At 39.7% G+C, this 14,559-nt stretch overlaps 1 protein-coding gene across 2 annotated transcripts in view; it reads left to right on the forward strand.

The window, feature by feature from the left end:
- Positions 1 to 14,559, forward strand: part of ANXA4 (annexin A4) — a 63,333-nt gene that overhangs the window by 533 nt on the left and 48,241 nt on the right. The window contains exon 1 of one of the 2 annotated variants that reach the window (XM_069068904.1): positions 58 to 198. The exons of the other annotated variant lie outside the window; for it this stretch is intronic. The gene's annotated coding sequence lies outside the window, so the exon portion shown is untranslated. Of the gene's footprint in view, positions 1 to 57; positions 199 to 14,559 lie in introns of those variants that run through there. 2 annotated transcript variants of the gene reach the window in all.

Consider the following 14,559-nt stretch of genomic DNA (forward strand, 5'->3'; position numbering starts at 1 on the left):
GGGGGGGGGGGGGGGGGGGGGGGGGGGCGGTTTAGGAGGGAGGAACAGCTTGGAACCGGCACTGTCTCCACCCCATAGCAGGGCGGACCAGCCCAGCCCAGCCTGGCCCTGCCCAGTACAGTCTATATATGAACAGCTGGCCAGACCACAGAGTGGGTCTGAGCTCTGGAAGGGCAGACTGGTGCGCCGCCCGCTGCGGTAAGGAAGCCCCTCGTGGGCAGCTCTCCCGGGCTGCAGGCAGGACTATCAGGGAGTGGCCCCGGGGTGACTGTGCCGCCGGCCGGTGTTCTGTTCCTTGAACACCTCTCGGGAGGCTTCCACAGCCCCATTTGGGGACTTGGCTTCGGGGATCCGTCCGTGTGCTCTCGGGGAGGGCTCCTCGCTCACCCAGGGGCCGGGCAGAGCCTCCCGGCTGGGGAATAAGGGAACTGGGGACCCCGACGGAGGGCTGCGCACTCTCAGCAAAAGGCCCCGCCCCCCCCGTCCCTTCTTAATCTGGGGCTGGGAGGCTTCTCTCGAGCGCTTGGCCCGGTTTGCAGGGCTCTTTGGAGCCGGGCCTGGGGTGCTTCCCCGTAGAATGGGTGGAGCTGGCAGAAGGGGGAGCCTCCAGGCAGGCGAGGTGCCCTGCTGCTTGCCCTGGGATTTGAAGCCGGCAGCAAGCCTTTGGGGGACACCGAGCAGGGATCTGGGTAGTGGGTGCGCCCTGGTGCCAAAGAGACTGGCATTGCGCCTTGCATAATCCAGGAACTTCCCATGTTTTTAGACTTGGTTGGTGGAAGTTCCCTAGGGTGTGGGTGTTAAGCGTGCTCTCAAAGTCAGGAGCCCTTTGTCGAAATCCTAGCCCTCTGATTGGCAGCTAATTTTCCATCCCACTTGGTTGCTGTGAGGAAAGTGTGTAAACTTTGAAGGGCTATAAAAATGTTGTTGTTAGAGAACGGACGTACGTTTCCTCACTTAGTTTCAGGAAGGGCAGCAGAGCCTAGGCTAATAGAACACAGGCCGATGACTTTCCCTTTTATTTTCTTCTCACATGCCTTTGGCTTAGGATGGTTTTCTTCTTCGAGAATCTGAAGGGATGAGAAAGTCAAAGAACTGAGTTTTTCATACCTTTCCAAAACACACCCACCCACCCACCACCCCTTTTAGGCTTTCATGGTGGGAAATGAAAGGGAGCACCCCCAAAGTCAGGGCTTAGAACACATTCATTTGCTTATGCCCTCCCTTTCCTTTGTTTTCCTGGTAGACTTGTTTGGCCTAATCCTTAAACCCTTCTAGATGTGGCAGCAGCTTTTGGCTACCATTCTGGTTCTACTTTTAAATGTCAGAATAATTTATTAACCGAAACTTGGATTTTTTTCCCCATTTTCCAGCTCTTCCATGTTTCCATCATCCAGAGTAGTTTCAGTCTAGGTAGGCTGGCAAGCTATACCTTCTCTAATCTCCTCCTCCCACCCAATCTCATTCCTAGCAGCAGAGAAGCTATGGGACAAAGCACACTATAAACCCTCCCTATCCTCCCATGCTCTACATTTTTTATCAATGATATCAGACTAAAGTAAACATCAGGAGGAAACTTAAAGTAGAATAAAAGCCACCAAAGGGGGAGCTGGTATATGGGAAGCAGCACTGAATTATGGCCAGGGTTCCTTCTTTGGAAGGAGTGGTCCTGTTGACCACCAACTGATTGAAGAAGTATTGGGGTCTGATGGGAAGATTCCAACCCAGCAAGCATGTGGAAGGTACTATGTTAGGAGATATGTCAAAAAACAGTCTCTGCCCTTAAGGATTATATTCTACTAGGATTTAGAGTCAGAGAATTTAGGCTCAAATTCTAATTTTGCCATTTACTAAGTGTGACCTTGGATGTGTTACTTTTCCTTTTTAGGCTTTAATTTTCTTATCTGTAAAACCAGGAAATTGGACTAGATAATCCCTAAGGCTCTCTAGATATATCATTTTATAACTTTGGGCAAGTCATTTGACTATGTAGCCTCTATTTTTCTCTGTAAAATGAGGAAGTTGGATGAATGAGTCCTCCAGCTATGAAACTGCCTGAAAGATGTATGATAGAAGAGAGGTAGTGCTAGTGAGAGGAGAGAAGCTGTGGGGATTTTTGTTGTTATTTTATTTTTTAAACTTTAATAAGTTTTTATTGCTATGTACTGTTTCTTACATCACCATAGCATCCCATGTATCCTCCCTTCCTCTCCCTCCCAGAAAGCCATCCCATCCCATAGTACACATAGTACTTTTTTAGAGGGGAAAAATAATGTCAGCACACTTGATCAAGACATTGAAAAAGTCTGAAAATATGTGCAATGTATAACACCTGTGGCCCTCCTACCTCCGCAAGGGAGTAATTGGGGGTGTCTTCTCCTTGCTTTTCATTTGAATCTTGCTTTATCTTTATAATTTCATTATTTGCTCTCGTGTGTGTGTGTGTGTGTGTATTTGTGTGTTCCATTTACATTGTGGTAGTTATTGTATACTGTATATATTGTGAGGGGCAGCAATATTAAGTTTGTGTTTGAGTATTTCAGGTCTTGTTTAGTACTGAGGAGGGAGGGAGCTCCCTGAACCTTGTTGGGAATATTTGACTTCACACAATTCCCTAGTAAGATGGGGAAGGAAGGAGAGGGGTGGCAAAAATGGAGGCCTAATTAGAAATTAGCTTTGCTGACATAAACCACCATGTTGTAAAAATGGAGGCTGAAATAAACAGGGCTAACTCAGGGAGAAGTTTACAGGGATAGATCGGCTATATTCCCAGACACCTAGCCCTTGTTAGGAAGTGAACTGTAGGTTACCTAGGGTAGAGTCTTCCATCCTTCTTTGAAAAGTGGTTAGAACTGTTTTTATAGCATTCGGAGTTGTGAGGATAGGGACACACAAATATTGACAGTATATTTCCTTTTCCAAAGGAAAACATTCTTTAAATACAAATGTAGCTACATAGGACTGTGGGCTCTTTGTTAAACTCAGAGTAGAGCAGGGAAAAGCAGAAAAATGACTAGAGGCAAGAAAGACCTGTGAGGTGGGTCTTTAACTCTCCATGCCTGGTTTTCCTCTGGTTTTCTGTCTCCATGTTTTTGCTCCAATATTATATGCAATATTCCACACCCATGGCCTCCTACATAGGCAAGGACTAGGGGGAGGTGACTTCTCTTCTTTATGGCTAAGCTCGGTCATAATAACGCAACATTTGGTCTGGACTCTTGGTGTTCCTAACATTTACAAATGTATAGGCCTTGGGTATCTATATGAAAGTTTTAGTTTCTTTACATAATTCTGGATTGTTTTCCAGAATGGTTTTATCAGTACATAGCAATATCACTTCTAGGTCTATTTCCAAAGATTATTAGGGAAAAAGGGAAAAACCTCATATTCTAAAATATTTATAGCAGCTCTCTTTGTGGTGGTGAAAAACTGGAAATTGCAGGGACGTCCATCAGTTGGGGAATAGCTGAACAAAGTTGTGGTATATGAATGTAATAGAATACTACTGTCCTGTAAGAAATGATGAACTCAGTGATTTTAGAAAAACATGGAAAGACTTGCACAAAATAATGAAGAGTGAAACCAGCAGAACCAAGACAGCATTGTATACAGTAACTGCAATATTGTTTTAAGAACAACTTTGAATAAATTATTTTGACTATTATAAATACCCAAAATAACTGTTATAAAGGACATATGAAGAAAGATGCTATCTGCATCCAGAAAAAGAACTGATAAATAGAATAATTTTACATATATATGTATATACACACACATACATATGTGCACATACATTGTGTGTATGTGTGTGTGTTGTACTTCAGGAAAAATACTTTGGTGGCTCTATGGAAGATTGGAATAGGGAGGGATGAGGCAGGGAAGCCAGTTGGGAGAAATTGCAGCAGTTGAAGCGAGAGGTGATGGAAGTCTTAAACTGGGTTGGTGACTGTATGAACAGAGAGAAGGGGATAGATAAAAGAGATGTGGAGGTGGAAAGGACAAGATTTTCTACAATAGACCCAGCAGCAGCTGGGGGCCACATACTGCCAGAGGACAAGTTGATTCACGGATGTGATGCTGTAGCAAAGTCTCTCTTGATTCAAGGTGTACCCTTTTTCTCTTTATCTTCCTTAAATTCTATTTACTTACCCAAAAGAAAGCCTTTCCAAACTCTACTCTGCCTCTGCCTCTCCCTAACTCCGACTTTGGGCTGAATTGATTTGTTAATTCAAAGGCTAAACTCTACTATTTACAGTAGAAATACTAAATAGGGATCCTTGTGTTGTGGGGGAAATGGTGCCATTTTCTTTTTAGTGGTTCTTGTTATATTGTACTCAGAGACTCATAAAACTTTAAAGCTAAGAGGGCACTTGGAGATAATTTGTCCTCTTTACAGAGTAGGAGCTTGAACAAATGTTGGTTAAATGAATAAATCCACCCAATCCAACACTGCTTGCAAAGCTGATTTGATTTCCCAGTTTTATATATTAAGTCATCAAGAAGAGGAAATGGCAAAGATCCGAGATCATTATGGAAGCCAGATCTTTTCTTTCTGCTCTTTTATCAGGAATCCTCCAAGGCTTCCCCACTACCCTGCAATTTTAAGGCACATTTGGTATCTGTATGGGCAGCTAGCTAGGTGGTGCAGTAGATAGACCTGAGTTCAAATCTACCCTCAGACATTTACTAACTCTGTGACCCTGGGCAAGTCACTTAACCCTTTTTGCCTCGTTTTCTTCATCTGTAAAAATGAGCTGGAAAGGGAAATGGCAAACTACTCCAGTATTTTTGCCAAGAAAACTTCGAAATGGGGTCATGGAGAGTCAGACACAAGTGAACGATGGGTGTATATGCACATGTAGACCAAAGTTTGTAAAGCAGAAATAAAAACACGTAACATGAATTGTCGTTAATATCTAGGGTGGCTTTCATAGTTTAGTGTGCCATAGGCCACACTATCCGGAGTGTCTATAAAACATTAATTTAGAACTGGAATATCTTCTAGTCCAATCCCTTTCTTTTACAAATGAGGAAGCTGAGGCCCTGAGAAATTAAAGTGACTTGGGCATGGTTACAGAGCTAGCAAATGTCAAGGGTCATATTCAAACCCAAGTATTTCTGATCTTAACATCAGCAATTGATCTACTAAACCCCACTTCCTCATTTTGATATTCCAAAATATTTTAAAGTTTTATTGATGCCTTTTTTAATTTCATAAATCCTTTCCCCTCTCTCCCCAACTGAACTTTACCTTGTAACAAGGACTAGTTGAGGCAATTTGCCCTAATCTCCAGTGCAGAGCACATTGTAAGTACTTATTAAATGTTTATTGATTGATCTCTTGGGTCTAGAATCCCAGGACCTGGTTTCCAATACAGTTTCTAATGCTTACTGACTGCCTTGGACAAATCACTTACCCTTCTTGGGCTCCATCTTCCATAAAGAAGAATCTGAACTAGATAGATAAGCTATGGTACCTCTTCCACCTCTAGATCTGTGACCCAAAGTAAAAGCAACCAATTCAGCAACTTCTGACTCTGGCATTTTTTAGAAGGACGATGAAAGAGGTTCAAGATAGTTTAGTTTCTGGGTATTTAACCCAGAGCCATGGGCCAGCCAAGTATAACCCATCAGATCCTGGGGCATGCCTGCCTGTGCTTTTTAATTTAAAAATGTTTTTACCTGATTAGTTATAATATTCTTGCCATCATCATAGAAGAATTAAAATTGCAAAAGTGACCCAGGTGGCAATAAAAAGACACCCTGAGCTGAATTCTATCTCTGCAGACTAAAATTCGTTTTTTCTAATTTTGCCCTCTGGAAACAAGCAGAAGTCTAACTGTGCAGGTGATTCTCAGATCAGTTTGTCTAGTCCTAAGCTCTTTCCTGCCCTCTAGTCTCACATCTCCAACTGTCTTTTAGACATCTTGAACTGGATGTCCTGTAGACATCTTCGACTCAGCATATCCCAAACTGGATCCGTTATCTTTCCTCCAAACCCTCCCCTCTTCCTAACTTCCCTATTGCTGTCAAGGGTACCATTGTTTTTCAATCACCCAAGCTCATAACCTTACTATCGTCCTTGTCTCCTCATTCTCTTTCATCATTCAGATTCAGTTCTGTCATTTCTGCCTTCCTAATATCTCTCTTATATGCCCCCTTCTCTCCTCTAATACTGCTACCATCCTGGTGCAGGCCCTTCTACCTGATGCTTGGATTTCTGCAATACCTGATGATTGGTCTCTGTGCTTTGAGCCTCTCCCTACTCTAGTCCCTCTCCCACTCAGCCATCAAAGTGAGCTTCTTAAAGTAGAGATCTGACCTTGTCATACATACTGTCCCTTCCTCTCTCCCCATGCAGTAACTTCACTGGGTCCTTATTCCTTCCAAGATCAAATACAAACATCTCTGGTTTTTAAAGCCCTTCATAACCTGATCTAGCCCACCTTTCTAGACTTATAATTTATACCCCTCCACTCCAAACTCTTATCTGGTGACCCTGGCCTCTTTGCTGTTCCTCTCACAAGACGTTTCTGACTCTGGGCATTTTCAGTAGCAGTCCCCCATGCCTGGAATTCTCTGCCTCCTGGCTTTCCCCCATTCTCTTCAGGTCAAATCTGAAGTTCCACCTTCTGCAAGAAGCTTTTTGCTTTTTCCATTCCTCTTTAATCTTAGTGCTTTCCCTCTGAGACCGTTCCTCATTTATCCTATACACTTCCCCATTGGACTGTGAGCTCCATGAAAGCAAGGGAGTGTTTTTGCCTTTCTTTGTATTGCCAATGCATAGCATACTCCCTAGCCATAGTAGGTGCTTAATAGATGTGTAAGGATTTGACTGCCTTTCTTTTTCACATTACAGTTCTTTAAATAATTGATTATCGCTACCACGTCCCCAAGAGTTAAGCACACCTGGGACATAGTAAGCACTTAATTAATGTTCATAGATTGATTGATGAATTTTCTCTTCTCTAGGCTAAACATTTCCTAGTTACTTCAACCAGTCTTCATATAAAATGGTTGCAAGGCTCTCCAATATGCTGACTGCCCTCTTTTAATATGCCTCATCTTATCAATAGCCTTCCAAAAGTGTGTTGCCCAGGAACAAATATAACACTCCAGTGTTGTCTGATCAGAGGAGATTTCAGTAGGACTCTTGCTGATGGATAAAAGTTCTGATTTTTTTTTTTTTACTAAGCTCATAGTTTCTTTAAACTTTAAAATCAGTAAAATTTTCCAATTCTTGGCAAAATTCTAGAATAGCTTATTAAAAGGATGGTTTGTCAGAACTTAGAAAGGGAAGCAATCATCACTTTAAGTCATGGTGCATTCATTAACAAGTCATGACAGATTGACCCCAATTCCTTTTTTGACAAGGTTCCCAAAGGAGAGAATTTTACAGATAAATTATACTTAAAGTTCAACAAGGTGTTTGGCCGTCTCTCATGATAATAATGGATAATAATGCTATAAGGTGGATTTGGAAGTGGCTGTACAATCAAACCCCAAAGTGTTGATTAATTGATCTTTAGAATCCTGTAGGGAGGTGCCAGAGGGCTCCGAATTTGATCCAGTTTTGTCAGGCACTTTTATCCAGGATTTGAATAAAGAAATAGATAGCAACTTTTCCAAATATATAGAAAACACAAAAGTGAAAGGTATGGCTAATAGATTAGATAACAGAACATGGATGTTAAGATTCTAGATGAGCCAAAGCAATAGATTAAATTATAATTGTTACTGCTTATAACTATTGCTACATTTTGGGCATTTTACAGTTTACAAAGCACTTTCCTTACAAAAGTCCAGTAATGCAGGTAGTACCCATTTTGTAGATGAGGAAAAGAGTGACTTGCCCACCACTAGTAAGTGATAAATCTGGAACTTGAGCCTAGATCTCATAATTCCTGATCATAGAAGCCAGCGTAGTATAGGGGAAAAAAGTATAGAAACTGATAAGTAACAAGGATCAGTATAAAGTCCTGGACTTCATTTCAGAAAATCAACTCTTTAAGAACAGGTTGGGAGAAGAGATGTGGGTGGACAGCAATTTATCTAAAAGAGAACTGGAATTTTTTGTGGACTATGAAATCAATACAAGGTGATATTGTAGGAAAAACTACAATATAGCATTGTAGTGTGTGTGTGGGGGGGTTCCCTTAAAAAAAAGTTAATCATTAACAGAAATATTGTGTACAGATTGAAAAGTGATTTGTCTTCTTGTGCTCTGCCCTGGATCAGAACAAATCAAATAATCTGTTCAGTCCACCAAACTCTGCTCCATTGTGAGTTCATTCTGTGTGGATCAATGTCCTAGTTGCTGGGGTTATTTTCTTCATTTCTTGGCACCACATTTTAAGAAAGGCAACTTGGTTAACAGAACTTCCAACCTTGATGTTTTATTGATCAACTGGAGAGAATGGGAAAGTTTATTTAGATTGTAGAAGAGAAAACTTAGGAGAGATATGATGGCTGATTTCAGATGTTTGAAGGGTTATTTTTAAGAAGAGTGATTAGCTTTAATCTAGTTGGCCCCATAGAGCGTATGGGGGCCATATAGCCATATAATCTAGAGGCCCCATAGAAGCAGTTCGTGGAAGTTATCTGACTTTCAACTCAAGTAAGGTCTTAGGAACAATTAGAGTTCAAAAGTGGAACATACTGTCCTATGAGATCTCTATCACTGTCTCCCTTCCATCCTTTGGAGGCTAGAGAGGACCACTTCTGGGGGTTTGTGAAGGTTCTTCAGATGATTTCAAACACCCCTCCCTTTGAACGGCAAGGTTCCATGATTCCTCTGATTTTTCAGCTGAGATCTGGAAAAGCATCATAGAGGAATTGACATTTTGAACAAAAGCTTCTGTACTTGTGGAGAAAGTAAATTGCCTGAGGCAAGTGTGTGGGATTCCTGGCATTTTAAAAAGCAATGAACTAAGTCCTACAGAATCAGCTACTATAACAGCTTATTTAATAAAGCAAACCATCAACGACCTTTTGCTGAGGAGCATTTCTGAACAGAAAGCAATAGTTCAACTGCGGTTAGAATACAGGGTATCTCAGATAGATGGGGTGTCTAATAATGATTGTGTTTGAATCACATTGGAGGATCATAACTCATTTTGAAGATAAAATCTGCCTTACTAGTAATAGTAATACCTTAGCATATATTTTATTATACAATGGATGTTACTGCTTCATGCTTACATATTTATATTTCAAGACAAGGACAACTAATGTTTTCCTTGTTTTATCACATTCAACTTTATCTGGGCATCAGAATTCTTTCTGTCTACACTTTTCTTCATCCTAAAGAGACTTAATGCTAATATACATTAGAAGGTCACCAGAATTTCCATTCCATGCAACAGCATAATAGAGAATCATTTTTTAAAAAAGAAAAAAATTATTCTGGACCTCAGAAATAGCATAAGGATTCAATTCTCCTTTGCGAGCTAGGACTTTTGATAATGTTGCAGACTGTCTCAAATGTTTTGTTTATTCTTAAGAATTTAACATTTAGGGGCGGCTGGGTGGCACAGTGAATAGAGCGTTGGCCTTGGAATCAGGAGGACCTGAGTTCAAATGTGGCCTCAGACACTTAAAACACTTACTAGCCATGTGACCCTGGGCAAATCACTTAACCCAATCACCCTGCCCTCCCCCCTCAAAAAAAATTTAACATTTGAAACTTGTCAAAATACAATTGCAATTTTTAAAAGTTTGAATGGAAATTCAGTCAAAAATTATCTTGTTCTATAGGTAAAATTTATTTTAATAAAGTTGCTATTGGTGTCTCAGTCAGTGTTTTTTTTAAAAAAAAACTACAATGTTTTTAATATTTACTCCTTTTATTTATTTTTATTGACCTATGTTCCATGTTAAAAAGTTCATTTTTTTCAACCCAGGAATATTTTCCCTTTTTTAACTATAAAAACTGAAATATATTGTGTTAAAGATAAAGATATAGAAAGTAAAGAGGGATCTCTTTGCAGGCAAACATTGATGTGATCTAGTAAGCCTTAGTAAATATGGCTGAAAAAAAGTTGTGTGTGGTTTTTTTTTTTCAAGTTTCCCAAATGCAAAGCATTCTGGTCCCTTATTTTTAATGTGATCCTGGGACTCTGTTTGTCTTCAGTTCTCATCCAAAGATACAAACAAACTTGGACTAACTCAGAGGATTACTGACACAAATTTTCTTCAGTGGCCATAGATCCCATTAATAAGGCCACATAATGTTTGAGGGCTTAGTAAAATTAGCATAAGGGCATTCACAAATATGCTTATCTGTAGGACCTTACCATTTGCAGCAGTTCTTAACCTTTTTTGTGTTATGGACCCATTTGACAGTCTGGTGAAAACTATGCTCCTTTCTCAAAATAATGGTTTTAAACGCATAAAATAAAATACATAGGACTACAAAAGAAACCAATTATACTGAAATACACTTATCAAAATATTTTTAAAATCTCACAAGTTCATGGACCCCAGGTTAAGAACCCCTGATTGCTCAAATCATTTCCCATGACAGTGACAAACAGCTTTGTGAAGTGTTTCCCCATTTTATGTCTTACTTGATAATGATAACTAGAAGATCTTTGACCATTTTCATCTCTGTGGCCTCATCTAGCAAGGAATCTTATATGAACATCAGATGCTTTCTTGTAAAAAACATAAAAAATAAATGTGTGACTTGAAAAGAAGGTAGGCTGGTAATGTAAACAGAGCAAGGGATCACAGAAGAGACCAGGTGTTTTACTAATGTAGTGGGGTTTAGAGTTAATTACCCTCATGTGTAGCCTGTATGAAATGATCATCCCATAGGGACATAGTCTTCCTGTGACTAGCCTATTTTTCTCATCTTGGGGGTTCTGACATTTCCTTATGCAACATCTTTCTCATTAATTAAAAAGTTAGCTAATTATTTAATAAACTAAAGAAACCACTTTCCCCATAAGTATTTGCTATTCTCCCTTTCTGCACACACACACACACACACACACACACACACACACACACACACCTCAACTCTCTTCATTTTCTAGGCTTAACTCAACATTAAGGTTGTAGGCTATATCATTTATCAATAGTCTCTAGCCATCTCTATTGAACTTTTAAATTGTGGAAACACACTTCTATTCCTTTCTCTCAGAGTACTAATTAATTCTCTTCAAGAATTAGTTTCTTGTTTCTTCACAAAATAAAAGTTAAAACAGTTCTCTAAGGAAAGAAATTCTTTTCTTCCTTTTTCTCTTTGTACCTCACTCATTCTCTTTCATCATGACAGGTAACCCTTTCCAGAAAGATAATTCAGCTCTTAAGTCTCTTCATAGATTCCTCATAGAATGACAGTTAAACTATCACTCTAATATTCCAGTGCCCCTTAAAGATAAAGTAAAAGTATAGTTTCTGTTAAAGAGACTGTTGAAGCTGGTGTTTCCACAAAGTAGTGAAAGATGCGTTAGGAAGGCTTCTAGTGTGCTGGATAGATCCTCTGTGGAAGATTTATGGAAGGAAATTGACAAGAATCCTATTGGATGAGAAGGCATTTATCTTAACTGATGAGATCACAGATCTATCAAGGTATTGAAATATTTAGGTCAATTAGAACAGTACAAAACAAAGAGCTTTGAGTATGCTAACAAAAGGGAAGGGCTTTACCAGTTGTTAGCAAGGAAAGTTTCATGGAGGAGATGGTATCTGAGTTGGTCTTGAGGAAGAATTTTAAAAGGCCTTATAGAACATAACACTTTATAGTTTACAAAGAAGTAATACATACATTACACATCATTTATTTATACATCAGTCTACTGAAATTGGATAGGGTATATATTACTATCCCTCTATTACAGAAGATGAAATTGGGAGTCACAGAGGTCATATGACTTACTCTATATCATCCTAGGACTCAAACAGTGCAGTCAGAATTAGAACGCAGGTTTTCTGGCTCGCATTATACCATCATCCCCATTATATCATGTTAGCTCTCTAAAGCATTATACAAAGACAAATTGGCTAGAAACTTATAGACATAATCTGGGAAGAACAGCCATTTGCATTAATGGTGGTCCCTTACATATGCCTTTAACCTTGGTAAGTAGAGGAATTGTAGTACATCTAGCTGGAGAAATTTGGTCAAAGGTCTTCTTTAAGGCGGTCATAGATAATGGATACTATTAAGCTGTCTCTCATGAGTTTTCCATATTAGCACACTTTGGTTCTCTTCTAAATCAAACCCAGCCTATGGTTTGTACTCCATTTGATAGGCAATAGGGAGTAATAGAAGGTTTTTGGACAGTATAGTAACTTGATTGGATTTGTGAATCAAGAAAATTAGTTTTGCAGTCATATGTATTATACATTAAAGAAGGTAGGCTGGACATGTGGACTTGAGTTAGGACAATATTGCAGTAATATTGGTAAAAGAGAAGGAGGGTAAACAATAATAAGAGTCTGAATTAGAGTGTCATGGAGCTGGTAAAGAGGTAATGGGTATAAGAGACATTGTAGAGATTGAATTTGATGGGCCTTGGTGATTGGTTGGTTTGATGTGTAGGACAAAGGAGAGGGAATGACAGCAGCTCATATAGACTTCAGAGTTGACAGTTCTTTACAATAACCCTGTGAGGCATCATTCAGAGTCGAGATTTGAACCCAGGTCTTTCTGACTACAAGACTAGTAGCTATCCACATTGGCACACTGCCTAAGAGCTGAACAATAGTGAAGTTAACCAGTTATGGATGTTTGGGAGGATGATTGTGCTGTTGATAGTTTGGTAGTTCAGAAGAAGCACAGATTTCATGGGAAAAAATGAAGTCAGTTTTAAGAGCTTGAAATGGGACCGACTTTTAAGCCCTTGGCATTGAGAACTGGGAAGAGAGTTCAGCTCTTGAGACAAAGAGGTGCTAAGCCTCAGCACAGTGATGATAGATGAGTTGGATGACCTGGCCAAGAAAGCAGATGTCGAAGTGAGCAGAGCAAAGGACCTAGGAAAGAGCCTTGAGGAAACAGGAAGAAGAGGAAGGAGTAACAGAGGAAACAGAGGAAGATGACAGTCAGGAGAGAATAGTGTCAGGGAAGCTAAATGAGAAAGAATAACCAGGAGAGGGTGGTCTGCAAAGTGCAATGTTGCATAAAGGCTGGGACCATGGAATTTAGTGATTCAGATGTTGCTGGTGAGCTTGGAGGGAGCTATTTATGTGGAACGGTGGTGACAGAAGTCAGATTGCAAAGGATTAAGCAGTGACCTGGGTGGTAGAGAAAGTGAAGGTAGAAACGTTGGCTTTCAAATGAGCTGAGGTTAAATCAATTCTTCATTTAAAATAGTAAACTCTTGAGAGGGAAGTTATTTTTGCTGTTGGGTACAATCTTTAGATATTTTTTGCTTTTTTTTTTTAATGGGAAGGTGTTATGTGGAAGTTGTTTATTGGGTGGAGAAGGAAATGGCAAACTACTCTATTGTCTTTGCCAAGAAAACCCTATGGACAGTATGGTCTGTGGGATTGTGAAGAGTCTGACACAACTGAACAACAAATATTTATTGGAAAGCGAATGCTATATCAACAATGTATTAGAAAAAAATTGGTAAAAGAAAATGAAAGCAATGAACGTAGATGTCACAGCTGGAGTGTAGACTGGGTGAACACAAGTGACAACCATTTCAAGGTCCCTGCAGCCCAGCCTGGTTCTTAGTTTCCTGGGTTGGTCAGATAGCGGAGTGGAACTTGGAATCAAAAGACTTGGGTTCTTGTTCTGGCTATCCTTTTTTGCTAGCCATGCAGCATCAGGCAAGTCACTTAACTTTTAGAGGCCAAAGTTTCTCCAAATCCACATCATCATAGGATTATTGTAAAGATCAAGTGAGATAACATGTGCTTTGTAATAAATTTGAAAACACAGTAAAACCATCAGGTATTATGACTGTGATAAGTGCTCCCCCTCTCCTGCCTTCCCCTTTCACAGACCTCTTTTCATGAATGCATGCATGGGTGGAGCCTGTTTTGTATAAGGGTGAGTCAGACCTCCTATATTTCCACAAACCAAAAAGCCCAAGTTCTTCTTACTTGTGGGATGTAAAATGAAGCCATCTGCCAAAGTAAAATGAATAAAGATGACTCACTCATTGGAAAACAAACCACAGTGGAGCATATTCAAACTTTCATATACTTTTTTAAAAAATTATTTTATTATTTATATAGAATTTGAAATTTGCAAATAATCTTGTGTGTATTTTTAGCATTCAAAAGTTTCATTTTGCATTTATTTTAAAAAGATACTAGCATTGGGTGAAATTCCTGTTTGATGGTTGTCACATGACTGTTGGGAAAGGTTGTTGAGTAGAATATTGCTTGATATGAGACTCTCATTAAAAATCAGGGTACCCTTTATAATTTACTCTTTTAAGCTCAAGATCATAGGATATTAAAGCAGGATATTATAGGATATTAGAAATTTACTGTTCCAGGGGTGTGCCGGAGTCAGGTCATACCCTTCCAGGGACTGTTAAATTTTCAGGATGAGCATTGACACTTTAGAAATCCCACCAATCAGGGCATCATTGATTGTTC

Source organism: Petaurus breviceps, unplaced genomic scaffold, assembly GCF_028583685.1.
Source record: "Petaurus breviceps papuanus isolate PSGF00001 unplaced genomic scaffold, PetGlider_PUasm1.0 90775, whole genome shotgun sequence".
NCBI lineage: Eukaryota > Metazoa > Chordata > Mammalia > Diprotodontia > Petauridae > Petaurus > Petaurus breviceps.